Source organism: Passer domesticus, chromosome 11, assembly GCF_036417665.1.
Source record: "Passer domesticus isolate bPasDom1 chromosome 11, bPasDom1.hap1, whole genome shotgun sequence".
In the NCBI taxonomy this organism is placed as follows: domain Eukaryota; kingdom Metazoa; phylum Chordata; class Aves; order Passeriformes; family Passeridae; genus Passer; species Passer domesticus.
In genome coordinates this window covers 6,380,734-6,408,491 of record NC_087484.1, presented here as the reverse complement: position 1 = coordinate 6,408,491, position 27,758 = coordinate 6,380,734, and the positions used below count along the sequence as shown (strand labels likewise).

Sequence of the window (27,758 nt, the reverse complement as noted above, 5' to 3'; positions counted from 1 at the left end):
TCAGCTGAAGCACACACCCTTCACTGAGGAGAGGTCAGTTCTTCCTGTGGGCTGGTACAGTCAGCACCTGGCATTGTGGAACATTGAATTTGAGGATTTTCATTTTTAGCTGTGCCATTCTTGATGATAAGGATGACAGCTGTAGCTTTGCTTTTTCTGAAGTTTATTGGTTTCAGCATTTATTTTTATGTCTCATTTTCTTACAGGAAAAACTACTTCTCACATATAACAGCCTGTTAGTTTGATTTTTCAGTTCTGAGGATAGATAGCAAAGACAACCAGGAGTTAGCAGAAGGTGAAGTAATTTAACAATATCTCTAGAATATGAATGAAGAAATGAGAGTTAATTTATGATAAAACACTTCTTTTACAGCACATATTCTGTCTTATTCACACAGATTTAGTGAATGAGATACCACAGCACAAGACACATCTGAAATCTGAGGAGCTGGGGAGATGCTGTCATGTAACTTGTAGCTGTGTTTTCATGTCTGGCAATAAAATAGCTTATAGATTTAAAAGATGATTTAGAGAGAAAAAGGAACTCCATTTGGATAAGCAACGTTTCCTCATCATGTGCACACGAAAGCCAGAAATAAACATAAGAAAAACCACAGAAATAGGGAAAAAGTGCTATCCTGGGAAATGAGAGCTTGAGAATCTGAAAGGCAGTCACTGCTTCAGAGAGGGAAGGTTTGTTTCTGCAGTTACTATGAAATCTCATGAATGAAAATGTCATTCTGCTGTATTTGTGCTATTATACAGTGCAATTTACTGGCAGGTAACCAGCACTTTGAAAGAAAAGCTGATGGTCCTGTTACTGTGATGCTGTAAACACACAACCCAGAAAAAAAATTGCCAGACAGAAAGAGCTAGAAAATGGTGTAGTCTCTAATTAATTATCCCCCTGCCTTTCACTTTCCTGGCCCACTTTGCCCTCCCTCTCTCCACCCCAGGGCATTACTTATCACCCATCCAGCCTCTGAGAGCTGCAAAATCATCCTTCAGTACCTGTGATACAGCAATTCATTTGCACTGCTACTGTCCCCATCTTTCATTCCTCTCTGCTGCTCACACCAAAGAGTTCAGCAATCTTTTTCCAGGAGGCTGGGGCAGGCAGAGAGGATGTGTGTGTGTGATGTTGAGGTGCTGGGGTCTGTGCAGCCCCCCCTGTCCACACACCACACTGGCTTGTGGCCCAGCACCTTCTTGGGCTGCATGTTGCACTCATGTGCAACCTTCTAAATGCATTTAATTGGTCTTTATGGCTCCATGTTTGTCTTCCACCTGGCTCAACACGAGGCTTTAATTGGCTGCCGTGTCGCACACATTAATAATAAATATGGCAATTAGCTAAAATTGTACTTGCTATTTGGGGAACTCCTCTGTGTTATGTATCATGCATGAAGGCATGCCAGGGCTGCTGCACAGCCTCAGAGCTCAGCACGTTCAGGCTGGGGATGGACTCCTGTGCCTGCAGCACTTAATAATCCTAGGGTTTCATCCCAAAAAAAGAGACTTTGGGTATTAGGTGACACCTACAGAACAGGTTTGTGTGACACCATTTGCAACTGTGAAATCCCTTCACATAAAATCCCTTGCCCACGCCTCAGTCTGCAGGGAAGGTGTGAAGGCTGTTAGTTTCTTGGTAAGCTGGAATGAAAGACCAGTGCCCCAGCTCTCAGTTGCTTCCCAGGGAGGTCTGAAGACAGTCTTGATGGTGAGCTGCTTTGAAAAATGTAGCCCTTAATTCTGGCAACTCTTTGAAGATAAAATGTTATTGTTGGTGTTTCCAGCTTCCAACAGATCCCAAATTTGTGATATTGTATTTCTGCCTCCCACCAGTCAGAATAAGGCAGGGCCACAACCACCTTGTAATAAATAGAAGAAAGGCAAGTGGCTTTGTCAGGCCTCTGATGAAATACTTGTGTTGGATTTTGTATCAACTTTGAGGTGGGAATTGGGCTGGTTTTTGTTCATCTTTAGCTGACAAACAAGATTAAAATCCTATTTATGCTCAGTCTCTGGCTATTGTTGACACTGTCCTGTGTAATCCCTTCTGCTAGGTTATCAAACTCCATCACAAAAATAGTCAGGGTTTATTCCCCCACCACTGAGAGGTGCTTTTCATATTCTAATCCTTTTAGGGTAAGGTGATTTGACACCTAATATTTCAAGACAGAATCTGTTATGAAAGCAAAATTAAGCAACAACATTTATTCTCTGATTCCCTTTATAAACTCCAACATATCTTGGCACACTTCTCTTTTGTATTTCTGACTTATGCATAAGAGATGAAATTTATCGCTGTAAAAAATGTTAAAATCATTAAAGATGCTGTCACAGGTGACTATGATATTTATTCATGCTCATCTGGGGGACTTCTAAGGCTGATGATGTGGTTCAATAGAAATTACAGAGTGGGAGTTTTTTTTAGCATTAACAGTTGTTAAGTGTGTCAAAGCTGGTGAAGTCAGAGGAGCTTTACAAAGACAAATGCACCAGAAGCATGACAGCTGGTGAAATTCATTGATGAATTCTAGTAAGATTGATTGGAGAGAATCACCTCAACTTCTTATGTGTTGGCAGATTTTAAATTAATTATATTTTAACTGCTTTGGAAACAGACCTGAGAACAAATTTGTGTAGCCCAGCATAAGTGGTGGTTCAATAAATGAAAGATGTATAGAAAAGTAATCATCATTTTTGCTGTGTACAGAATGAAAAAGAAATCAAACACTGAAAATATTATTACAGTGCCATTAACATAAATCAATTGCGTGCTCTATCCTCAGAATCTTTTTTCATTTCTGGTCATCCTATCTCATAAAGTCTTAAATGGTTATAAAAAGAGTGCAGAGATTGACAGTAAAAATGATTAGAGACGTGTAAAGATTTTTGTAAGAGGGGAGGCAGCAGCCTGGAACTGCTTAGAAAGAAGCTTTAGCTGCACTGGGATTTGAGCAGCTCAGCAGGACCAAGGCAGGTTGTTGGTGCTGAATGTGGTTCCCCTGTCCCCTTGCTCACCTCCACCCCAACCCTCAGGGTCCCTGCACTCTATAAACCACGGGGATTTTAATTCAGGTCCCAGAGCTCAGGGTTGTGGAGCTGAGTGGCAGCTCCTGCTCCAGCTGTGGGTCACACCCTACACGGGGGACAACCAAAATCTACAGCCCAGCCTGGGCTCTTCCTGAGACTGGGGTATGGAAACAGCCAAAATGTCCTTTTCAAAAGGCACAGCTCTCTAAAACACAGACTGAAGATCTCACCCTCAAAAGCTGGTTCTATCCGACATACCTCTTGCTGGAAATGGGATTTTAAGCCTTTCCAGTCAGGTCCTCTCCCAGGTCCCTTGGTTTGGGAATGGCCAGCACAGTGTACCAGCTGGCTCTGGGGATTTTCACTCCCTGTCCCCTCCAGCACAAACTGCTAAAATGAATCTGCTGGAACTTCTGTATTATGCTAAAATATTTGCCACAGGATGCACACTAATTGCTTAATAGGATTTTAGACAACCCCTAGAAATTTCTGCAGGTAACGAGAGCATCTATCCATTCTATTGGGCAAGCTAAATATTTTCAAGGATATGCTACCTCATGCTTTAAGCTGTAACATTGCAGCTACAGCTGATTCAGGCAATGGTTCCCTTGGCAGGTTTCTCTGCAGATTTGTGCCATTCCTGGGAGGAATGTTGGGATTCCCAGACGTGATGCAACTGGGAGCTCCCCAGGGCACACTTCTCATGGCATTTTAGCAAAGGGGAAGGAGAGCTGTCTCCCCTGTCATTGCATTTGGGGTGGGCTCAGCCCCCCACTCCCACAGGTGCTTCTGGCACCTTTGTGCCTTTCTCCTGATAAAATGGAAGAGACAAACAGTGTTTCTGAGGTGTAAATAATGTTTAACAAGTGGGCCTTGGAGTTGTAAAGGAACTCCTGCACTTATGCTACAATCATTTTGGTGGTTGATTTAGAGCCAAGTCCTGCTGGCCTGACTGAAGCAATTAGCCTGATTACTGCCAGAGGGATGCTCATGCAATTAAGGTGAGCAGTGTTTGCTCTTTATTCTGGAAGCCAGTTGTCTGTATAAAAGTAGTTGACACAGTGCAGCGGTGCTGAGGCAGGAGGGTGATGGGCTCTGAGACAAACCTTCGAGCCCTGGCAGAACCTGGTGTCTCTCACAGAAGAAGGATGGACAGATGGACATTGTCTGACACTGCTCTGAGGGGAAAGCTAAAACCTGACAGTGAGAGACGTGTCCTGGTGTGTTTGCTCTGTGGGACTGCAACTGTTGTTTCTTCCCCAGCTTCTCAAAAGGATGGAACTGGCTAATTAGATCTACAATTGCCATTTATCAAAAAGAGCATCTGAAGTCTTCAGTGATATTTCCCCCCCCCTCTCTTCCTGCTATTTCTAAGGCACCTATCAATGTGGTGCAGAAATACCATCTGGATACCTGGCTAGTGACCAGCAGGCTGTGGTGTGTGAGGGTTTTAAATAGAGAGAAGAGAATGGAGAGTGGAAAGCATAGAAAAACAACATGTTTTAATGGAGGATGAAAAGGGTATAAATGAAGAGAAAAGCAAAGAAGGGCAGAAAAATACCTTTTCTTCAAATTTTCACAAAGAAAGAAGCAGGGTATGTTAAATCTTCTAGGAACCTCCCTAGGAATATTTAAACTGCCTTGGGAAGAGCTCCTGCAGATGAGCAGGGCTGCTGCATTGGCTCTGAGGATGAACACTCACCAGAGAGCAGGAGCACCTCTGCAGAGGAAACTTCTTCTGCCCTGTCAGGAGAGCCTCTGCACTGGCCCTGGGTGCCAGCACTTCTCTGCATTCACAGCTCAGATGTTTCACTAAGGGCAGGCACAGCTTTGGGGTCAAGAGCTCGGACTTATCCCTCCCCCTGAACTCAAGGAAATTTAGAGGTTTTATTTGATTCCACACACTTTGCAACGTGGGAATTTGCCTTTTTGATGGATCTGAAGGGTTTGTGAATAGCCTAGTCCAAGGTTTTAGTGTGAAGCCACTTGTGTCACCTTAGTGATGATGAATTCACTCATGTCAGCGGAGTTTACTCTTTGTGTTAGCACTGTGCCCCAGGTGGGTGCCTGTGTGTGCACAAAATAATGGTTCAGTCTGGCAGAATATGTTTGCTGAGAAAACCTCACTTGTCAGTTACTGGGGATTTTCCCTGAACTCTGATGGTTCTGGAGCAGAGTTTGGGCTTCTGGTGTTATGACAGAATTTTGCAGGTTCAGTGATGACTTTTGACAGCTCAGGTCCCAGCAGGGAAAGACTCCTCACTTGAAATCAATCAACTTTATCACACAGGAAAAAAGAAAATTAAAACCCACCTGAAACTCAAGCCTGCTTTAACAGGGGCTCCTCTCTGACTGGGCTGCTACTGCAGATACCTCTACACAACGAGCATATTTATGTGGGGAAATATCAAAAGGTAGGTGCACCTAACAAAGACATCCTGATCATGCTTAATGCACCAGTTAAATTGTTTTCAAATGCAGAGGGGGTTTTTTTTGAGTTTTTAGAGAAAAAGCACATCCACATATGCATCTCTGAAGAGTTTTTTAATTAATTGCTTTCAGTCATTTCCTTTCATAAAATTAGAACAATGATGGAATAGACTGGCTGTGGAGTTTGGCCGAGGAAAGATTATACTAATCCACTTGAAATATGACTAAAACAGAAAGCAAGGAGAGATAAAAGCAATTTTTTCCCAAAGCTTGTTTACCTGTGACAAAATCCTTCCAAATCAGCTGCACACAAAATACTGGATCATCTTAACCAAAAGAGATCTTGCTTTGGACTTCTTCGGATATTTCATATCCAGAGTTTGTCCCGTGGTGCTTTTAGCAAGATGGGGGAATATGTGTTTCATGCAATTAATAATTAGGAGAGCAGCAAAGCTTTTAAAGAGCAGAGTGGCATCCAGATCAACTTGCTATATGGAAGCAAACAAAAAGGAGGAATTTATCTGAAATTTTTATATATCCTGAGGCATTACTGAGAGTGGTTTTCAAGAGTCAGGGGACCTTTCTTTTGCATATTCTCCAGTTAATAAAAGGCTATGGTTACAAATGAACTTCCTTTGTTCCTTCCATGGGTTATTGCTCCCTAAGCCTTGAACTATATATTCTTTGTTGAAGGAATAAAAAGATGTCCTAGTTAATGTGACACTTTCCACTCAGACTCTCTTTCCAAAACTCTTATTTTCCAGAGCAGTAAACTTTGCCAAACCACAAGAGCCCTCCAAACACCATCTCCACAGGTTTTCACAGCTGAATCAATTCTTTCCCTATCACCACAACAGCAGCTCTGGAATTCCATATATAATCTTAAAAATGGCTCATCAATAACCAGATGAGCCCTGAGGATCAAAGAGCAGTGAGTGCAGACACACTGCTGTCCTTCTTTGCCCTTCAGCCAGCCAGTCCTGGGCTCTGCAACACATTGCTGTGGTCAGCCTGTGGCTGCCTGAAGCCTGTTTGTGCAGGTCATTAGGGCAGAGCAATTTAGGGGTGTTCAGCTGTGCCAGGACTGTGGCTGCTCCTTGCTCCCTGTGCCTGCACCTGGCTCTGCTCTTCTCCTGCTTTTCCTGCACCAGCTCTGGAGTTTGTTGGCTCCCAAGTGGACTCCCTCATGAGTCAAGCACATTTTCCAGGAGGTTCCATGAGCTTGGAGGGCCAGGAGAGGCTGGAAGGTGCAGGAGTGGGTGGCTAGATGGGAATGGGAAGGCAACAAGAGAACAAGGGGCAGTGCCAGCCCTGGGCTGATGGATGCCCTGAGCTGTCCCCCCAAAAAACCCAATACACTCCTGACTGAGGTCAGAGAGGCAGTGTATTTGGCAGCTGCACTGAGGAGCACCTGGACATGGGTCTCCAGGAGGATTTAATATTCCTTTATTCCCTCTGACTTTGATTTAACCATGGGCTCTGATGCTTTAAGTACCAGATATTAATTAGAAGTGGTAGTAGGTCCCAAAGGGACCATACTCCAGATCTTCTCACCCTTCCTAGTTTGACTTATTTCAGGTTACTACTCTGAAACATTATTTATGCACCCTGGAGCCTGACATTTATAATGCCTAACTAAATTTGCAAATAACTAATGGCTGTCAGTGAGGATCACCACTCTGCTGAGGTGGAAAATAGCTTGCCCATGAATAAATCCTACCAAGGATATGGGATGTTTTCTGCAGCACTTCTTTAAGGCAGGCAATTATCTTGTCCCTCCTTTGGTATCACACCTAAACAGGCATAAAGGGACAATGCCAGATGGAGGGGTCCCAGCAGGATGGCAGCCTTGGAGACATGAATCACTTTGGGATGAAACTTCACTCTGAGCCTCTGGAAGGGAAGCAGGGCAGTGGACAAATATTCTGTTGGCTCCTCTGGTCTTAAAACCCCTTCTGGCAGTGGTTGATTCAGGACAATGCAATGGCACAGAGTGGGAGGAACACTGAATTCAGGCAAAATTCCTGGGTACTTGTGAATGGCTGGGGCATCCCATTTGGCACAAACAGAGATGAAGATTATTTGTGGGTAGCAGGATAGCTTTGTATTAAGAAACAAAAAGTATCTGAAGATGTAATAGGAGTTTTAACAGTATCTAGGGGAAATTTCAAGTGGGGATTTAATACCAGACTACATTGAGTCAATTTTTGTCCTAGCAAAGGTTCTCTGTATTTGCTCAGATTTTAGTTCCTCTAATTCTCCTCATTCTCTTACTCTCCCCAGGCAGTATCAGTCTGGTGTTACGTGTGCCCTGACAGAATATGAATACACATGTGTTGCCTGTAGTGACTCTACTGTGTGACTCACAGCACTTGCAATTTAGTCCCACTTCTATTTTTAGAATGAAAAAGGATATCTAGGATCATTGGACTTTAAAATCATTGGAAAGGTAAAAAGGGGCCATCTGATGGGGGTGTAACTGCTGGTTGCCTCTATGAAGTCTTAGCAACCCTGTTGATTTAGCTCACACCAGACTTTCTATATAAAGTACGTGGACAATAGAGCTCACTCGGTGGGAGACATGAGGTTTCCTCCTATATGACATAAGTACAGTGCAAAAATATCTCAAAAGGCAAATGTATTCATGTTTTATAACCTTCTCCCCTTGATTTGTTTCTGAGTAAAAGAGCTTGGTGTTTTGACAGCTGAAATTTTTTTGTGTCTGTGAGGAAATACATTTGACAGAAATTCTTCACCCAACTGGTTTTGACTGTTTTTAAACCATATATCAGGTGTTAGTTTTCTTCTCATCGGCCATTTTCACAACTCTTCCATGGCATGTTAACAGTCTCCTGCCTGACAAAAAGTAAACTCTGTCACCCCCTTGCTTGGTGGCAATTTTGGTGAGCACAGGGAAGGATTGGGAGCAATATCACCAGGGCTTGCCATGGGCTGAGTCTGGTAGGACCATAGACCTTGAGGTTAATGACCCAAATTCACTGTTAAAAATTGTACTTGTATTTTAGGTGTTCCTGCTGTTCCCATTCCTACCTCCTCTGTGCCTGCTCCATGTGCCACCACTGATCCCTCCTTCTGCCAGTCTCCCTTATTTTCCCCTCTTTCAGTGTTTTCTCCTGCACTCACTGCCTCACTGTTGATGCTCTCTTGCTGTCCTCCCTGCTGGCTGCCTTCATGTCACAGAATGTGCAAGACAGGCACAACAGGAGAGGTTATAATGTGGAAAATTTAGAAATTTCCATGATGGTGTTTTTTCCTTCTAAATTGGCTGCACAAACAGTTTCCACTGGCACTGTGGCCTTACTCTGGAGAGTTGGGGAGACCATGGGGACATGGCAAGTGCTGTGAGAGAATGGCCCATGCAGTGCACGATGGATGATGCCAACTATTCATTTTAACAGAGCTGCAGGAATCCAAACACTTTCCATGAATATTCATATGAAATTGAAAGCTGTTTAACCTGGCTCTCACATCTGTCTGGTGGGAGCACTTCAGTGCTTATGTGTTGCTGGTATGAATACTTGCAAGACATGAATTTTAAACCTGACTGAGTGTGATGGAAATCCAGTATGAAACAGAACACTTGGTTGTGAAATTTGCAATTCGTTTTCTGCCTGTTAGCTGCACAAGTCAGCTAATCAAGGAACACCACAGGACTGAACCAAGCAACACAGTATAAATTTGCAAACATTTGCCATTCCCAAAAGATCTGTAAGCCAAGAAGTTGTTTGCTGAAGAAAGCCCTAAATAATATCAAATAAATAAATTAGAAAATTGCATTACCTCCACAGGCAATTCATAACAGAAGGGGCAAGTGAGATTCATGGCAAAAAGTACTCATTGAGCTTCTGCAGAAAGCAGGGAAATCCTTCCTCAGCACAGAGAATCAGTCTGATGTGGTTTGCTTCACTATCTGCTGCCCACTGATGGAATGATGGCAGATTCTGGCAGGCTCTCAGATGAATGGCTATTTGATCCTGGCAGAAGTTTTTCCAAGTGGACAATTGTTCTGGGATAGTATTGAGAGCAGATTTAGTTTTAGATCACAGGATTTGCCTTGTGTCATATTTTACAGTTGAAAATGCCTGAAACATTGATCTCCTTCTGCTGCACAGTGTGGCTTTGCATTTTGCCCTGTCTGGAGCCCTGTGTTCAGCCTCGTTCCCTGAGCACCACTCTCTGTATTTCCATTGCATCACTACCACCCTAGCCTTGTTGCACTGCCCTTTTCCCAGAGATGCTGAGGGATTTGCCCAAGTCTCACAGATAACCTGGGCACAGGTTGAACACAGTCTCCCACCTCCTCATGGTTTTACCTCTTCAGACGCTTCTCTCAGAGAGGCATCGCAGTAAAAAAAAAAAATTAAAAAATTGTCTAAGCTTCTGGACAAAAGTGAGATGGAGAAGAAAAAACATCATATACTTGATTTCCACAGGCATTGCTCATTTCTGGCACAGATTTTATATCTCTGTGTAATAACTCTTTGATCCATACTGCAAACTGCTACAAAAATTTCTTTGGAAGAAAGTTTTCACTGTTATCTTTATGTACTCAGTAGAGTACATAACACAGGTTGAAATTATTTCCCCCCATATTTGCAATGCAAAGTAATGCAGTTAACTGAAAAGTTCTTGCTTGGATCAAATGGGGAATATTTATGTTTCTTAAAAGGAATTCTTACCAATTTCTGATCCAATATTGCTTCTTTTTGGCACAACCAGTATTCACTTAGACTGAAAGCACTTTTGTTGTTAAATTGTCATTGGTATTTTGTTTTAAAAAGAATTATATCACGACCTATTTACAACACAATATAACAGACCGAGGTTCTCCTTAAAGAGAACATTAGTTAGGATAAGTAAATTCAAATTACTTGGTAAGTCTCAGCTATATAGGAATTCTTTTTCTGATGAAGATTTAATGAAAACAATCAGTCTAACAGAATTCTTGAAGCTCTGAGTTTTTTTTGCAACAGTATTGTAAAGTATCTTTAGTGACACCCACATTAAAGTAGATTTAAAATGGTATCATAACCTTAATTTGAAAATTTAGCACAGCAAGTGACTCCATACCTCTTGCTGCAAGATGTGACTCTCAGCTTCTTTACGTGCATTTTTAATGGGTCCTGTGAGAAGCATTTCCACATGCAGAACATTTTATTGTTCCTAAATACCACTCACTCTGAAGTCCCTCTGTTGTTTGGAAATGAAACTTTAATGAACAAGTTGAAACAATTCATCAGCCCAGGGAACATCACGCTCAGATCAAACACACCGAATGATCAGGGCTCTGCATATGCATAGAAATATGATTTTCATTCATTATGTCCCTGCTGCTCATCCTGGTGAGGGTCACACACACAAAACCATGAACTCACAGCCAGCCCTGCCCAGGACCCTGTGCAGACCCCACTGCCCTGTCTGGCCACGCAGACCTGACTCTGATGTTTGGACATTTCCTTGTCTAGTGATGCTAAACTGGCACATCATAAAAAAGTACATGAAGCTTTTAACTTTGCCTATCACCTCTTGGACTTCTGGCTGGGAAGAAACAAGATTTTTTTTTCCAGGGGAAGCCTTCCTGTTATCCTACTGAGTGTTCATCCTCCCCCTCAGCCCTTGCTCTCAGCCCCTTCAGCATCCAGCTAAAGGCTGTGTTCATCCTTCCCCACTGGTTTCTCGGGGGGAGGAGGGTGTCAGGGGGCTGGCAGTGCCACGGGAGGAAATCGTGCCTTTTTCTCTCTGAAACTACATTTCTCGTCCAGCGAAACAGTGCCAACAGTGCAGAGCAAGCTTTGATTATGCAAAATGGATGGACACATCACGCCTTCTTTTGCAATAGGTTATAACCTAAGGAGTCCCTCACCCGGAAAATTCCTCCCACCACCTTCCCCCGCGAATGTTTTCCCCCTTTCAAACGACATCGGTGGCACTCCACACACATTTTACACATTAATAGGATGTCTCCCTCATCTTACAGGCTCCCTAGCTTTCCTCTTCCCCTTTCATTTCAGGGCAGCTTTCCCCTCTCCCTTCTCCCACCTCAGAAACAGCTGGTAGAAGAAAAGGAGTGAAGTGTTTTCTCGCATGACCTCTATGCATTTTACTCCGCGGGAAGAACAACGTGGAATGCACACTCAGCAGGCAGCGGGGCTTGAGCCGCCTTGTCCTGGAGGCATTCCAGCCATAAAACACAGGACTATCCACAGCATTTCCACGCCCGGCTCTCCCCCGGGCAGCGACCCCTCCCCAGCGCTGCCGCCGCACCTGGCCGAGCCGGGCACGGGCAGCGGGCAGCGGGCAGCAGCAGCTCCCTTTGTTTGCCACGCAAATCCTACCTCCGAGAGCTGTCACATCTTCCTCCCAGGCGAATCCCGCTTATTGACAGGCAGAGATCCAGCGGAATCCTCCGAACCGCCACCGGTTGTGGAGCGCTGTCATCGTTCCCTCCCGGTGCTGGAACCTTTTCGGACCATTAATGCCACAACCCCTGCTAACTCATCGCTTAGTGCTCGCTGCTCAAAATGTCTGAAATAGTTTGGGAGGATAATAGGAATGACAGGAACACTAGACAGCCATGCTTGAAATTAGTTTTCTCCAGCTGACTTAAGGCTGTTTCGTAGTGCTTTTAGGCATGCACTCCGTAGGGTTTATTAACCTAGGCTAGGCATGCCATTCCTGCTTTTATTCAGGGCTGTAATAGGATGGCTGCTAGGAACGCAGCGATAGGTCTAACTCCATTCATCCCTCCGTAGTTCTTAAACCTCCCTGGGAGAGGAAACGGCTTCAGTCATCCTTGAACTTACTGAGGCTACTGTTTCTGCAGAGCAGGCTTTCACACATTGTTTTGAAAGTAAAGAGAGAATCCCTCCCGGGAATGGAAGGTGCCGTGGCTCTCCCGGCTGATGCGAGCAGCGAGCGGAGCCGGCAGCATCCGCCCCCGCCGCAAGCTGAGGCTGGCGCAGGACTTGGTGGAAGTAGCGATTGGAAGCTGAAAGTTCTTAAAACTCTGTGAGGCAGCTGTGGCATTAAGAGAAAGAGGGGGATGAAGGGACCGTGCTGTGCTTTGTGTGCACAGAAGACACAGATGTACACTGCGCTTCTCAAAAGGCAAAATACTGTTTGTAGATTGACTAAACTTCTAAGTAAGCAGCACCTGGGATGATGGTGGGCAGAAGAAATGAGACCAAAGCACAGCATTTGAAGAGAGCTGGTGAGAGAGGCTACAGGACACTGCTGTTTTCAGTAAAGCTGTGTTAATCACCAAGCCCAGCTCAGAGATATTTGTGCCCTGAGGAGATCTTGGAGCCTCTTTCTTTTTGGTGGTCAGTTAATGACCAGCCCAGCCCAAGATGCAGAAAGGCTTGTTAACATCTGCTACCACTGGTGTTGCTGATCCCCATATGGTCCCCAGTGGACAAAAGTAAGAGCCACCAGCACAGAGGGGTCTCTGCCAGCAGCAATGGCACACATGGGCTGAAGGACTGGACAGGCAGGCACCCTGGAGCCAAGGCAGGCTGGGACAGAGCAAATGAGGAGCTGGTTCTTTCATTGCTTGTTCCACTCCTGCCTGGTTTTTTTTAGTATCACCTGGCTCACAGCCCTTTGCTCTAAATGAAAACACCATTCCGGAGACACCTGAGAAATGAATGGTGTTGGGAGAGATTAAGAAGGAAAGCAGATCACAGTGAAACCCCAACAATGGCTGCCTCAGACCCTGGGAAAGAAAGGGTTAGGATAGCACTAATGGAAGATTTGCTTTACCAAACAGCAAGTCAGTGTTTGTGCATAGCATGGGCCACTGGTCTCTCCTCCTCCTGCATTGGCCTTCACTGGAATGATGAGTGGCAGCAAGCTTGCTGCTGGTGCAAGCCAGCCATAGGTGGGGACATCTGGAGGGACCGTGAGCATGATGTTTGCTTCTGAATCAGTGCTGCTCCCACCAGAGCTGCCTTTGGTCTCTTTGCTTCCCCCTTGCCTGCACTTGCTGCTGCTCTTGGACACCCTCCCTTCCCTCTTTACCCACTGCTCCTTACACAGTCAGTGGGTTGGAGGAGAGGGCTCAAGGCTCCAGTTTTGTTTCTCACTTTACAGTGGGGTATTATTAGCACATCAAACTTCTCCCAGAACTGGTGGCAGCAAAGGGGACTTTGAATTTTGTAGGCAGGAATCTCAAGGTGGGCAGCTACATGCTGATGGATAGTAGGGCTGACTGAACAATACTTGCTTTCTGAATAATTTAAAGAAGTTTTTTTTTTGTGTCACCTATCTTGCATCTTTCATGTGCCCTTCATTCACCTTAAGGCAGAAAAAGAAATGAAAAGTTCTCATTGTAGCAAGAATATATTTCTGTTTCAGTAAGGGTCTCACTGTGCCATCAATTTATAAGTGGGATGACACAGCAGTTCAAGAGACATAAGATTCTGGTTGGAGATACCCAGGTCTAGGAGTCCTGACTTGGCTGATGATCTTGTGAAAGATTTCAGTGCTGAACTGTACACAAGAATGTTCAATGCCAGGTTAAAGCAGGTGGTGGTTGCCTCCCATCCCCACAATTCCCTAGTTGTGTATGCTGAGTATGAGAAGATTCATAAAAAGCTCTCCCAGCTCCCCCTCCTTCATGGACCTCTCTGCCAGGGTGATCCCAGAGGCCTCAGTCCTTCCCACTAAGTTACAGTCACTCAGACTTGGGGGTCAGGGGGTGACAGCTGCCTGTGAGTTGTGTGACTGGATGGAGAGGAGAGGTTCTTACCTTGGGTGGTATTTGAAGGGGGGAATAAACTGTTCAAGGTGTGCAGCGTAGGCAGGGAATGACCAGAAAGACCTTCTGGGGCTGATCTGTTAACATGGACAGTCTCAGGGAGAGATTCCATGATGCTCCCTCTTTCCTCAGGCTTTTTCTAATCACTGAGCAGCAACAGCAGCTGCCACCAGTGATGGGACTGCTGTACTCCCTATCCTATCCTGGCTCTCCTGCTGCTGTGTTTTTCTGGCACTCCAATCTGCTCCTTGCTGGAGAGAAGATACAGGGAGCAGTGGAGTGGGGATCTATCAGGCATGCCAATTCCCTGTCTTCCTGCCCTGTATGAATGTTGTAAAGTGGGACTGTCCAGGGAAGCAGAGGGCTCACATGTGCTTTCACTCTGCCTTCCATCAGCAAAATCCTATTCTGTAGGAGAGGAAATTGCTGCTCAGCTGTACAGCAGTGGGCCCTATTTGAGAAAACCCTTTGCTTGCAAAGGAGTGCAACAATTTAGAATGCCTTTGTCAGTTTCTGACCAGTACTTCGAAAATGGCCAAGGAGGATGAAGGACAGGAGGAATTTAGGAGGTTTGCAGTTTGCATGCTGAAGTATGCCAAATAATATAATGAACAGAGCAACTAATGCATCATTTCATTATGAGTCATCCTCATAATAACAGGAATTTTATAGATATGTAACTAGAAAGTGTAAGTATCAGTTACAAATACGCATTTCTACTTGCAAAAGAATGAACATGATACAATTAAAGCTTCAGGTTGCACAAACAACAACATTTTCTCCTCCTGTGGTCACAAATTCTCTAGGAACAGTATGAGTATATTTTGAAGCTGCATACCTATCAGACAGCATTCCTTCTACCCACTTGCTGAGTCTTTTTGAAACAGCAGCAGGCAGCCTCACTAATCCATAGATACTTGGTGTGAGTTGTGTATTAAAGGAATTGCAGGAATGATCTGCTGATGGCTCTTCCACGCTGGGTGTCTCTGTAGAGTGTCAGTGTTCAGTGCAGCATTAGCCTGGCAGGGCTGCAGGTGTGGTGTGCTCGACAGGTAACAGGCTGTGTTCAGGATGTATAATCACAGTGTCACTGAAATCAGTCTAGCAGGAAAAAGGATCCTCCAGAAAGGGCTGAATTCTGTCATGCACATCTAGATACTCTTGGTTGTTGTGGAGCCTGAACTCAGACCTGAATTTTTTTGCAGAGGGCAGCTATTCCCAAAAAAGGATGAGTCCAGGGTGGGGGAAAATAAATTCCTAACAATTATCTTGGGAACAAGTATTAATCTCACCTCCATCATTTAAATGTAAAAATATCAAGAAACCTTGTTGATGTCACTCCCCAGATTTACAGCTCTACCTGGTTTCCCTTCTTTTCCCTGTAGCAGAACAAGCAGCACCTGTGTGAATGCAACCCCGTGTTTGACCAGAGTCTTGCAGTCTCATGCTGAGAACCACAGGACACCCAAGTGTTCATTTAACTGAGTTACATCACAGTCACTGGCTAATCGCTTCCACATGCTGCTTGATTGTCCCCCTTTATATCCAGCTCTGCCTTTTTCCTGCACAGCTCTTTTTGAGCTGCTTGCCTAAGAGAAAATAACTACATCTGGAGTGTGGTTAAATGACCCAGAAGCTGCTGTTTTGCAGACTGACAGTGTTTGATGCAAATAGATGGCTTCTTGCTGTGAAAATCTCCTTGGCTGACAATCCATCGGGTACTTTCAACGATAGTTGTCTGAATTAAAACACAGGCTCCTCTTTGTATATTCACACTATCATTCTTACAGAACTGCTGGTATTAAATTCTGCCTGTGCAGTGTCAGTGCAGGCCTCTCTACTCCCCATTTGTGCACCAGCTGCTGGTGCACATCTCTCCCTCTCTTTGCCTTCAGCTTTTGCCATCTGCCACCATTAAGTTGCCCAGGTGTCAGAAATCTTCTTGCTCTTCTCTGGCAAACTTTACTCTGCCTCCTTCTTCACTAATTCCACCTTCATTTATATGGAGGCTGATAGATCAGGATCAAACATCTGCTGCATTTCAAACTTCACAGGGGCACGTGGGGAACAGAGCACGTAGAGTTGCTGGCAAGAATAAAGGCTGGTTAACCCTAACTTTCCACTCCATCTTTGAGAGCTTACAGTTTTCCTGCACTTCTAGATGTGCCAATTATTTAATATTTGCCAGCTGGGATGTTACCTGGAGCAAATATATCTTAATGCAGAGCTAATTTTCAGAAACATCAAAGCTTTCATATGCTGCAACAGCATCTAGTCCTGAGGTATTGAGGAGCAGCAGAGTTGGAACATATCTATGACAGTTATCAGCAAAGACACCAGAATAAACCTTTTTTCCTCTTTAGACTGCTTCTGCTGGTGCAAACAGAGGCCACACCACTGACTTTATTACGCTTTCCACAGAGATACAGGTCAGGCATCCTTTGTGATTGCCTGCAGGGGAAATCCAGGCTCACTGATCATCTTTCACAACAATGGGTGGTGTAAACTATCGAATTCTTTTGGTAGAGATGATGCAATTAAATGATTTCTAGTGTGCCCAATCCTCTTCAGCAAATCACTGAGGATTGACTGTAAGTTTGAACAGCAACAAACCAGAACCCAACAAAACAGGCTGCTTACACAATGCTGCTTGCTGGGCCCAGGGAATGTTTCCTGCTTAAAGCTGGTAAAATATGTATCTGAGGATGCACACCCAGCTGCTGGGGCCAGTCTCCAGTGTGATTGTTGAGTAATTCCAACAGGATTTCACACTTCAGCAGTTTTACTCTGCTCAGCCTGGTTCTCAGTAGCAGTGCTTTCTCAGCCTGATATTGTGTGAGACTCTTGGGCAGAGATGGTTCCTGCTCTGAGCACTTCTGCTGAGCAGCAATCGCTGCCTGCTGCTTTCCCATTTGTTAAGCAACGGATTAGTGCTCAGACATTTGCAGGTCACGTTGGCCTAAGCCCTGTGTGCAATTCTGTGGATTTACTCCTCTCCTGGAATGCCATGATCAGAGCTTGTTTCTCTCTTGTTCAATAATTTCCTGAAGCACTGCTCCAATCGACACTGCTGTGATTTCCCAGCTTTGTGGCAGATAAAGCATTGTGCCATTCACCTTTTACAGAAACACCAAATTGGCCACTTAGATGCTTTCTGATTTAACACACAGTGCCTGGCCGTTTCTCCAACTCTGGATTGCTTTTTCTGTCCACACTTTCCTATTCCTGTCTTAATATTACTTCTCCAGCAATTTTAGAAAAATATTGCTAGATAATTCCTTTGCCTTTCTTGCCACCCCCTGCAAATCATCTACCATGCAGAACTCTCCTTTCTTCAGGATTCAAGTATCTCCTTTAATCTGTTCTTCCTTTTATTCTTCACTCAGCTGCCTCTGCCTTGCTTTGGTGGAATAGTCACTTGTCTGATGAAGCTCATGCTTCTATTTCTGTGCTCTCCCTTTTGAAAGGTCCTTTGCATCAGTGAGATGCCTCTCTGGGTTTCTTTGATGATTTGGTGCTGTGTACTGAGCTCTGCACTCCAGGAGTGGAAGATCAAGTGGGAAAGATCCAGTAGTGGAGGGAGTGTGCAGAGGGGGAGGGAAGGGGGTTCTGCCATGCCCCAGTGAGGGAGTTTTCAGTGAAGCAATAACAGAAGCAGACAGGTAAAAGCCCAGGCCAGGAGCAGGACTGTGGAGAGGCTGTTTTGTAGCACCGTGCCTCAGTTTCCCTGCTTGTAAACTAAGAATAATCCTCTGCCTTTATAAATTCCTTTGTGAGCCTGCGAACTGGGACAGGATGACTGAAATTCTGTGTTGCTAAGTTTATATTGTTGCTGTCTTGCTGATGAACTTTAAATTCAGAAGAGAAAGGGCCTAAAACTGCCTGAGAAGCCTCCCTCTTGTACAGGGTGTTTGGTGCTGTGACCACACACAGCCACTCATGAAGGCACAGTGCCTGGTGTCCTCTGGCTCTGACAACACCACAGACTCTCATGGGAGATGCTGTGGGAGTGCAGGGTTGTTTGTAGGGTGAAGGAGGGGTTTGGTGGCAGCTTCACAGCAGCCAGGGGGCAGGAGGGACATTGCCTGGGCTGGATTCAAAGCCCAGCCTGTTTGGAGAAAATGCCTGCTGGTAGGGACAGCAGAAACCTCACACAAGATGCCACTTTTTAATTTTCCTGATCTATATTCTGCAGCAGGTGCCTAGAGTGGCACATAAATCCACCAGCACAGGATTTATGGTTGTGAACACCAAATATTCACCAAAGCTTAAAATCTCTTCTCAGTTTTCCTGCAGAGTGACCAGAGGGGTTTGATTATACTTACTGAAACAGAGTTGTTTGGGATTTATACCTCTGAGGATAACATTTGGTCCTAAACATACGTCTCCACATATATATAGGTTTTGTACAAAGTTATTTCTTCCCCATAAAGAAAATCTTACAGTGCCTGTACAAACCTGCCACCTTTTCCCCATCACCACAGCAGCTGAGGACACAGGATGTGCTTACGAATAAATTAGTTGGGGAAAAATGGTATTTGGAAACTAAGCAGAGGCTTTCCAAGAGGAAATAGGCAAAATGATAAATCTTTGCTTTCAAGACAAGCTACAGGGATACTCCTCTGGCATAAACACACATTTTTTCATTGATAAAACTAATTTCTTTTTTCCATCCTCTCTAATGAATTTTTCAGTTCTGCATATGCAAAAATATCAATGTATCATCAAAAGCTGAAGTGGACTCTAGAGGAATTTAGCCAGTCACTTATTCTGGTTTTAATTACCTAATGGTATTTGTTTACATCTGCTTGAAATGATTTTATACTCATTATGGATATTGAGGTAATCTTTCATTATTTCTCCACTTCCATGAGTTTTTAAAACAACAACAACAAAAAAGGAACAAATTGTTGACAGATACCCCTGTAATCTGACCTTTTCTTTCCTCTGAGAAGTTTTAAGAAGATTATTTAAGTTTTTCTGTCTGCACTTGCTCTATTTTTGGAGTCTTAGAAGTAACCTTGACTCGAAATTTGGCCTCTGAGAGAGGCACAGAAGATGCATTGCAAGCTGTGGAGTTCATCCCTACTGGGATGAGGGGCCATATCCTCACTGCATGAGAATTTCTCCAACAATACCCAAACCCCTCTGGCAGCAGCTCCCAGCTGGAGCCTCACACCTCAGGAACCAGCGATGTGTCAATGGTGGGAACAGAAGAGACCTGGGACAGCAGTCCCAGGAAGTCTGTACTTCTAATTAATGTCCCAGCTGCACTGTGACCAGGATGTTACAGGATCAGGGATGCATTTGCTGCCTCTGTTTGAGGATAAAGGCACTCTGATGTGCCTCACACACACACAGGCACACCCAGCTTCTCTAACCCTTGGCTCACTCCTCTCATCCCCTCTCCTCCCAGCCACAGCCACTGCAGGAAGGATGCTTTCCTTCACTTGATTTCCCTGCCCAGATTTCAAATGCCTCTTGGTGCAGTAAAGGAGTAAAAAACCCCAGTCCCTGGAAATGCAATATCCTTTGGGGGAGGCATGATGGATCTGGTCGTGCAGGAACAAACATCCCCAGGGTCTCGTTTATCTCACACACCATGTCTATTTACCTGGATTTTTTCCCCTCAGAGTCACTATTATTTTTGCACAGATGACTAAAACAGCTCCCCCCCTTCTTGCCGCGACGCTCACTGGCTCTTTCTTGCTCTCCTGGTAGTCCCAGTTGGATCTTTAACCCCTGCCAGGCTGGTGGGCTTGAGTAGGGGTCACCCTCAGCAGCCAGCTCTAGTGTAATCCCTCAGGAAAGCCAAGGCCACTCCCTGGAGAGCCTGCCTGGCTCTCCAGACAGATTGTGCTATTTGCAGAGTAGAGGTGAATAACAGATCGTCAGATGTCTCCCCAAACCCAACTTGAGTGAATCCACCAAACCAGCAAAGAACCTCTGTCCTTCCTGGTCTGAGACAGAACCTCTGCTCTGATCAGGTTTAGTGGGATGTGAAGGGCTGGGAAGCCCTTGTGAGCAGGGAGGTCTCTGGAGCTGTGGAGGCTGTGGCAGGCTCCTGTCAAGTGTGAAAGATGCTCCCTGGTATGGGGGCCTGGCTCCCTCTGCCCTTGCAGCCAGGGAGGGCCCTGGAGTGTGAAGCACCCTGTGATGGGGATTTGTTTTCCCAGGCTTCCCTCCTGAGCCTGGCACAGCCTTTCCCAGCAAAGAGAGCCCTGGAACTTCCCCAGACTGTGGGGTATGAGAGGCTCAGTGCCCTTCACCAGTGACAGGCTCCTGCCTTCACTGAGCCTGCAGGATTTGAAATATATGTGAGACAGTTCCAAACAGGAGCCACTGGCCTGGCAGAGCAGGATCCTTGTGAGCAATAGTGTGGGTGTGTGGGCAATATTTGTGCTATCATCACTGCTGCTCTATTGTCTCTGTTAGAAAACTCAGGGCAGAACCAAAATGGGGGCTGCATTCATATTTGAGGTCAGAGACACTTCAGCGTTTGTTAGGATAGGATTTTAAGACAGAAGGAATTCAAATTACACCTATCAAAGGGGTAAAGAAGTGGTGACATGATTAATCTCTCATCTCTGTGTAAACACAGAGCAGCTCCTGGGCAGTGGATGGAGAGGCTCCACCTGTGCCAGTGTCGGGCAGAGTTTGGCATGGCTGAGTGCAGGATAGCATGAAGGAGCATTGGTGTGGAGCCAAGCAGGAACCCAGTGGCGCTGCATTGATTGCAAGTGATGCCTGTCCCACACACCACAGCGAGGAATACACGTCTGGGTGCAAAAGCAGATGTGCTTTTTCTGTCCTCTCTTGCAGGGAAAAGAACTGTGTGTGTTAATTGCTTCGGCCAGCTCAGTCATTTCAGGGTTCTTTTCCAGGGACTGCTCTATTGTGTCAAGAGCAGTGCAGCCACTGAACAAAAAGACATTGTGTGCTTGGTATTATTTATGTGCTTTATTTCAGTAACTCTCAATATTTTAGTCATTAGAATATTCCTTGGAATATCTGATGTGAAGAAATTTCCTGCCATTAATTTTTAGTATAGCTATTTCTAATGACATAGAGGATCAAGATTCTGCATTTATGTACGTGGCATGATACATATGTTATATTCTCTACTGTATAAGTAGTACTGTCTGCTTAACTCCTATCTCCAGATATACAAATGCATTTTGTTTTGAAAAACTTCAATCCTGATATTGGATTTTTCCCCAGAGGTCTTTTATCCATTAAATAATAACACTCAATAATATTTGAGTATGATGGGAGAACCATCTAAATGTATGAGCCCTGTTACTGTCAAGCAATATATCTTTACAAAGGAAGTCTTAAATTTTCCTGAAGCTCTTCTGATTTCAGTGGTTTAACAAGAATGTAAATGAGAAGGAAATTTCCTCTTTGCTGGCATCCAATTTCTGAGTTTGATTATTTATAACAAGAGTTTTTTCCTTGCACGATCAGATTTGCTAAAATTTCCTTATTAGGTTCATAAAACTGTTTTGTAAAACAGAAAATTAAGTGGGGTTTTTTTTTTTTTTCCACTAAGTTCAAATTTGTCTGAACTTTCAGCTGGGCTCTGGTATCCTATTAGAGCCTGTCTTTGATAATAATCATGTTTGAATTTCATTACTTTCCTTTCTAATTCCAGTCACTGGCCATTTTACTTTTTTCTAATAGCAGTACGAGGTAAATTACCCATGCAAGGCTGTTTAAGATGGTCCTAGAACAGCTCAAGCGAAATGTCCTCATTCTTCTTAATTTTCATTATCTTGCCATCTTTATTGTGTGTGTGTTGTACAAACAGTTAGCAAAAATACCTCACTGCAGACCTGCGCAGTCTGGCTTGGAGAGCTCTCAGTGGGTACTGAAACTGAGGAGGAGGGAATGCAGAGCCCTGGCCGAGGGCTGTGCTGAGGAAAGGAGCAGTAGAGGAGCAAGCAATGACTGATAGACTCTTTCTCAGGCATGAGGACGTGAAAAAGGATCATAAAGATGTGATATGACCTGCAAAACCCACAGCATTTCTGGCTCTGAAACCCCTCCATCTCATTGCCTTCGACCCTTCTCTGCCCCCTTCTTCACATAAACTGCAGGTCTGTGGGCTGGTGATCTCCTTAGGGCTTCCTCACACACCAGAGCCATGAAAAGCTGGCACTGCAATCACATCTGGCCATCCTGAGGGGGAGGGACATCATGAAAATCACGTTTCAGGGAGAAAAATAAAAAAGCTGCCGTGACTGAGGCAGGAACACAGAGGTCCTCAGCGGGGAGGATGAAGGGAGCAGGGGAAACAGGGAGACAGAATATGTTAACATGTTAAAATTTTGTTAATATAAGTTGGTGACATAAATTTACACATAGGAGCCCACCAGGTCCCCAAACTCAGGTCCTTTTCCATGGGTGATCAAAGGATATGGAAAAGCTTAACAATTAGATCTCCAGCCAGGAGGATATGAACATCTAATAGCCCATTACCTTCACCATCCAGAAGCCTTTGGATCAAACCCAAACAAAACACAGTAATAGTCACAATTTTATTTTCATTTCTAATCACCTGCTTCTGTGCACTTTCAAATTCTCTGGCCTCTTTTAAAGAAGAGATTTTTCTCACTGCCATAGGAAAAGATTCAGCATTTTGTTTCCACAGGTCTTGTGAAAATCCAGGTCTTACATTATTTTTCTGGAACTTGGTCTGCTTGACTTCTAAACCCATGAGTCTGTACTTTGACACAGTAAAAGCATGATTTCCAACCTCTTTTGAATTAAATCATGTAAAAAATCTCAAACATTTTTAAAAAGAAGGTAGAAAGGCTGGTAATAGAGGTTAGGTGCTGTTCTGCTTTGGTGGCTTTGCTAGAGCCAATTTGTATGGAATGTGGCTCCAGATGGGGCACTGTTCCTGTCACCCTTTGTCACTGTTCCTGTCACCCCTTTGTGTAGTCCTCACTTAGTATATTTTTAAAGGAAAAATATGATCTCTGTGACTAAAGGCTGGTTTGTCTGACCTCAAAGTTATACAAAGCTTCAGGAGGCAAAAGGACTTCTTTTTGAAAGAAAAAATGCAGCAAAGCTTTACCAAAGCAATGTTGTGTCAGATGCATTTGATGATTTTATTTGATAGGATAATTGATTTTCCTAACAAAGCAGTGCAGTAGATCTAATCTCTCTGGACTTTTACAGTGTATTTGACATGGTGACAGGATTAGTCAAACTGCAGAAAACAGGGATTAGTGGAATTGTGCAGGAAATGTCTGGACAACTACAGAGAGTATATTTTGGGACAGTTTGGGTGTAGTGGTGAACCTGGTGTCCCTTTAGGGTTGGTGGGAGTGTTTGGTTGCATTTATGATTCTAATTTTCTTGGCACAAAAGAGATGCTTCAAAACTTGTGGCTGAGGTGAAATTCGGGTGGATAAGCACAATAGTGGAAGTTCAGAAAACTATTCAAAAAATGGGATAGACTTGAAGGCTGCAGCAGGACAGATGGGAGAGTGAAGAAGGATGTGATCGTGTGAAGGGCAATGCTGGGCGCTGAGAGAATCCTGACATGCACTATTTCTGTGAAATGGGGCTTATCCTTTCAAAATGATAGAGAAAAAAGTGAAGTCAGATGTTCTGGCATGCCCCAAGAGACTTTGTGAGTCTGTGATGATGCATCAGACATCCAGAGTGAACACCCCTGCTCCAGGGCTTGATGAGACCTTACCTGGAGCACCAGGCAGTCAGTCCTGGCACAGGAACTCAGAAAAGGTCTATCAAAACAAGAAACAGCTGCAGAGAAGTGCAGCAAATGCAGCCTTTCCTTTCTATGGCTTTGAGAGGTGTCTGCTGTCTACAAATGCAGCTGGGAGGAGGGCTAACACTGGAGGGTGGGAAGAGCTATTTCTACTCAAGAACAGCACTGACACAAGAACAAATGGGTAGAAAGCTGGAAATTTTGGGAAGATTTCCAGCCATCAGAAGAATGAGGCATTAAATTAGTCCTCTTGACAAAGAGGTGGGAGTAAAGAAAGTAAACTGTAAACCAGGTAAAACCAGTTTTATGATAACAGCTTCACTGCTGGATGAAGGGGATCTTATGGAATGATGGCCTGTGACTGCAGGAATTGGGCTCAGTGGTGCAGAACCTTCTCCCAGCCCTCTGTTTTTCTGCTCCTGTCAGGAGATCTCCAGTTTTGCAGTGATTCTGTGCAATCCTGTGCCTTGCAAGGCAGTGTCTGAGGAGGGCACAGGGAAGAGACTTAGCACCAGCAGGAGCACAGACAATATATACTAAAAGCCAGCTCTGGGAGACCATGCATGAATTTCCCCGGTGTGCACGTTTGTGGGTGTCAGCATCTTTATGGCCTCTGGATGAAGGAAGCAGCTTTCCCTGAGCTGGGCACTCCAGCCAGGCAGGACAGAGCTTGGCAGGCACAGCAGAGCAGCTGCTCTCTTGTTCCCACCCCGCAGGAAAAATGGTCAGAATCCCTTGTAACTGAGGGAGTCATGACCTGCGACTGAAACTTTTATCTAAATCCTGAAAATAGAACTGGTCTGATCCTCAGCTCCCAGGAAACAGCAGGAGGAGGAGCAGGCAGGCATCAGCTCAGCATGGGCAGTTCTTCTCCCTGTTTCCTCCTCAGCCCCCCAGTAGGTGACCCCAGCTCTTGCTGCTGTGCTCGGGGAGCAGCACTGAACCCAGCCATGTCCTGGCAGGGCTGTGGCATCCCCAGGTGCAGAGAGGATTGCTGCAGGCAGGGCTGCTGCTCTGCTGCAGTGCTGCTCAGAGGCAGTGCTCACAGGGCTCAGGCACAGCTCCTGCAGACAGCCAGCAGCTCCTCTTGCCCCAGCCCTGCAGGGCTGCGCTAGCCCAGCTCTGGCCTCCTGCTGATCACACCCAGGCACAGGGAGGGATGTGAGAGCCAGGTCAGGGCTGTGCTGGACCATCACAGGTCATGAGGCTGCTCTGGTATTTTAGCTAGGCTTGCTCATTTCTGTTGGAAAATGCCACAGCTCCATGCCACAGTGATGCTTGTCAGCAGAATGACACCATTCTCATGGGGAAATGTTCTCCTTCTACTGGCACAAGGTAGATGTCTCTTTATCTCATGTAAAGCATGGTTAAGATGTCATGTTGCCCATGAAAGTGCCTCTTGGCACATTTTCAGAGGAGGGATGGGAGCAGCAACATTGCCAGTCAAGGAATTGTTCACCTCAGTTTCCCCTTTCTGAGGGAAGAGGAGGGGCAGGCACTGATCCCTTTTCTGTGGTGAGCAGCAGTAGGGCCCTAGGAAATGGCTGGAGCTGTGTCAGGGGAGGTTCAGGAAAACATTCTTCACCCAGAGGGTGGTCAGGCACTGAACAGGCTCCCCAGCAAAGTGGTCACAGCCCCAAGGCTTCCAAGAGCATTTGGACAAGGCTGTCAGGCACAAGATGTGGTTCTTGGGGTGTCCTGTGCAGGGCCAGAAGTTGGACTCAATGATCCTTGTGGGTCCCCTCCAACTGAAGACGTTCTGTGATTTGGTATTAAAACTCCTCCTGCAACAGACCATGCCTTCTGAGCATGAAGGTTCTTGCAAAGCCCATAAATTTACTAGGATATTCAAGTCAGGAAGCAAAAGGGACTCTGTTCCTGAAAATGTCTGGGCATTTTCTTTCATAAAGGCCATAAAGAGCAAGTGCACTGTGACCAGGTGGTATTGTCTGAAATGGAAACAAGTGTGAGTGTGCAGATCCTATATGCATTTGAGAAGTCCTGGCACTCCAGGAGAGAAGAGTGAACATTTTCTTCTGGGAAGGTTCTTAATATCACAGTGTTAAAAATGCTGTCCACAGGTAAAGAGTTTGGACCAAACCTCCCTTCCTCTGGTGCTATGTGACACCTAACAGAGCTTCTCCTGCAGAGAAATCTTCCCTGTAGTCCTTTGTAGCTGGCACTGATATATCCACATCTTCTCCCTTTTTTTTATTTTTTTTCCCAGAGGAACTGAAAAGACTGTGTCAAATAAAAAGCACAAATCTTGTCTTTGACAAAAATAGCAGAGAGAAGAATTAAAAAGACCCAGAGGACAGAAAATTAGTGTTTAAAAGAAGGAAAAAAATTAGATACAGGCCCATTTTTCAGCTTGACTGAGTTGGGTTTTGGCTCCCATTGTCTTGTATTCTCTGTATGAAAGGCAGCATTTCTTGGAGTCAGAGATTCACTGCGGAGTCTGCTGCCACCATAAAGGATGCAGACACCTTGGGGCAGCTCCTGCACCCCCAGGAAGGAAGGAAGGTTATGGAAGGAAGTGACTTGCCCTCCTGAAACAACCTAAGATTTTCTTCCAATGAGGAAGTTCTCTAGAGAAACACTCTTCAGAAAGTGCCCATTAAGGAAATTGCTGTAAGGCTTGTGAATACCATTTGGAGTTACTCTGATGAAGGATTCATTGTCCTCTTTTGTCAGTGACAGACTGATACTTTCCCCCAGCTTACTCCCAAGGAGAATGCAGCTGCAGAGACAGACTGGCAACCAACCATGGTCTGTCACTGCTGGATGTGCTGTTGGATTCTCGGGCATTTCCTTGTGTTTCAGTTTGCTCCTTGGTAAAGCAAGTATTTTTCCTGATTGTGAAGATACTTGTAAAACCTGGTGGTGTCCATGGAATGCTCTGCATTCCCTGACTCCACTGGAGAGGATGGAGTGCTGCTACTCAAACCCAAGGTCATGCTGACCTTGATTGCTGCACATGACTAAGCCACCAAGCCACCCTTTTTTTTCCTTACTGCTAAAATAGATGCACTGAGAACAGTTCACTCACTCCTGCCATTTCTGCAGATCCCCTTTTACTCTGAGTGTTTCTTCAAGTCAAATGGTCAAACTGTAAAAGGTTTCTGTGCATCCAGAGGGTGCCTCAGAGTGAGAGGACGCCAGCAAAGGTATCACCACAGCAGACAGAACTGCCTGAACTCAGCTGCTACAGAAGACTTTTCCCCATCACCTCATCTGAGCACTAAACAGCTGAGAAGTAATTATGCCTAATGTTCCCTGATCTCTTCTCTCTCTGCACATGGCAGCATATTCTGTTTCTGAAACACTTGCCTCATGTCCACGGCATTTGGCCTGTAGCAGGGAGGTTGAGTCCAGCCCCAGAATGCCTAAAACATTTCCTTCTAATGGATGGCTCACCATAAGCTGGAAATGCGTCACACACCAGCCAGTTATTTCCACATCATAAACTCCTAATGCTTCTTTAGACTGATGGGGTTTTGTATTTGCTAAGGCCTGGAAACGTGCCAAATATTCCTCCATGCATGACGCTTCTTTTATTTCAGTCACTGCTGAGTTAATCGTTGGGTATTTCTGGTGCTTGAAAGCCCCTCCATTTGCTCCTGGCTATGAGCTCAAAGCTGCTCGCAGCACTCTGCCTTGCAGGGACAGAAAACATTTGTGCTGAGATGTGACCTCCCAGCCTGGCCATGGGGCTTGCATTGCAGGCATTCCCAAGGACTTCAGGGAATTCTTGAAGGGGCTGGGACC

The 27,758-nt window shown here is 45.0% G+C and overlaps 1 protein-coding gene across 5 annotated transcripts in view; it reads right to left on the bottom strand.

Annotated features, from left to right (window-relative positions):
• LOC135278667 (calcium-activated potassium channel subunit beta-2) overlaps positions 1-27,758 on the bottom strand; it is a 136,640-nt gene that overhangs the window by 81,960 nt on the left and 26,922 nt on the right. For 2 of the 5 annotated variants that reach the window (XM_064385303.1, XM_064385310.1), the window contains exon 1: positions 11,826-12,451. The exons of 2 other annotated variants lie outside the window; for them this stretch is intronic. The gene's annotated coding sequence lies outside the window, so the exon portion shown is untranslated. Of the gene's footprint in view, positions 1-11,825; positions 12,452-27,758 lie in introns of those variants that run through there. One more of the 5 variants, XM_064385309.1, reaches the window with a different exon arrangement.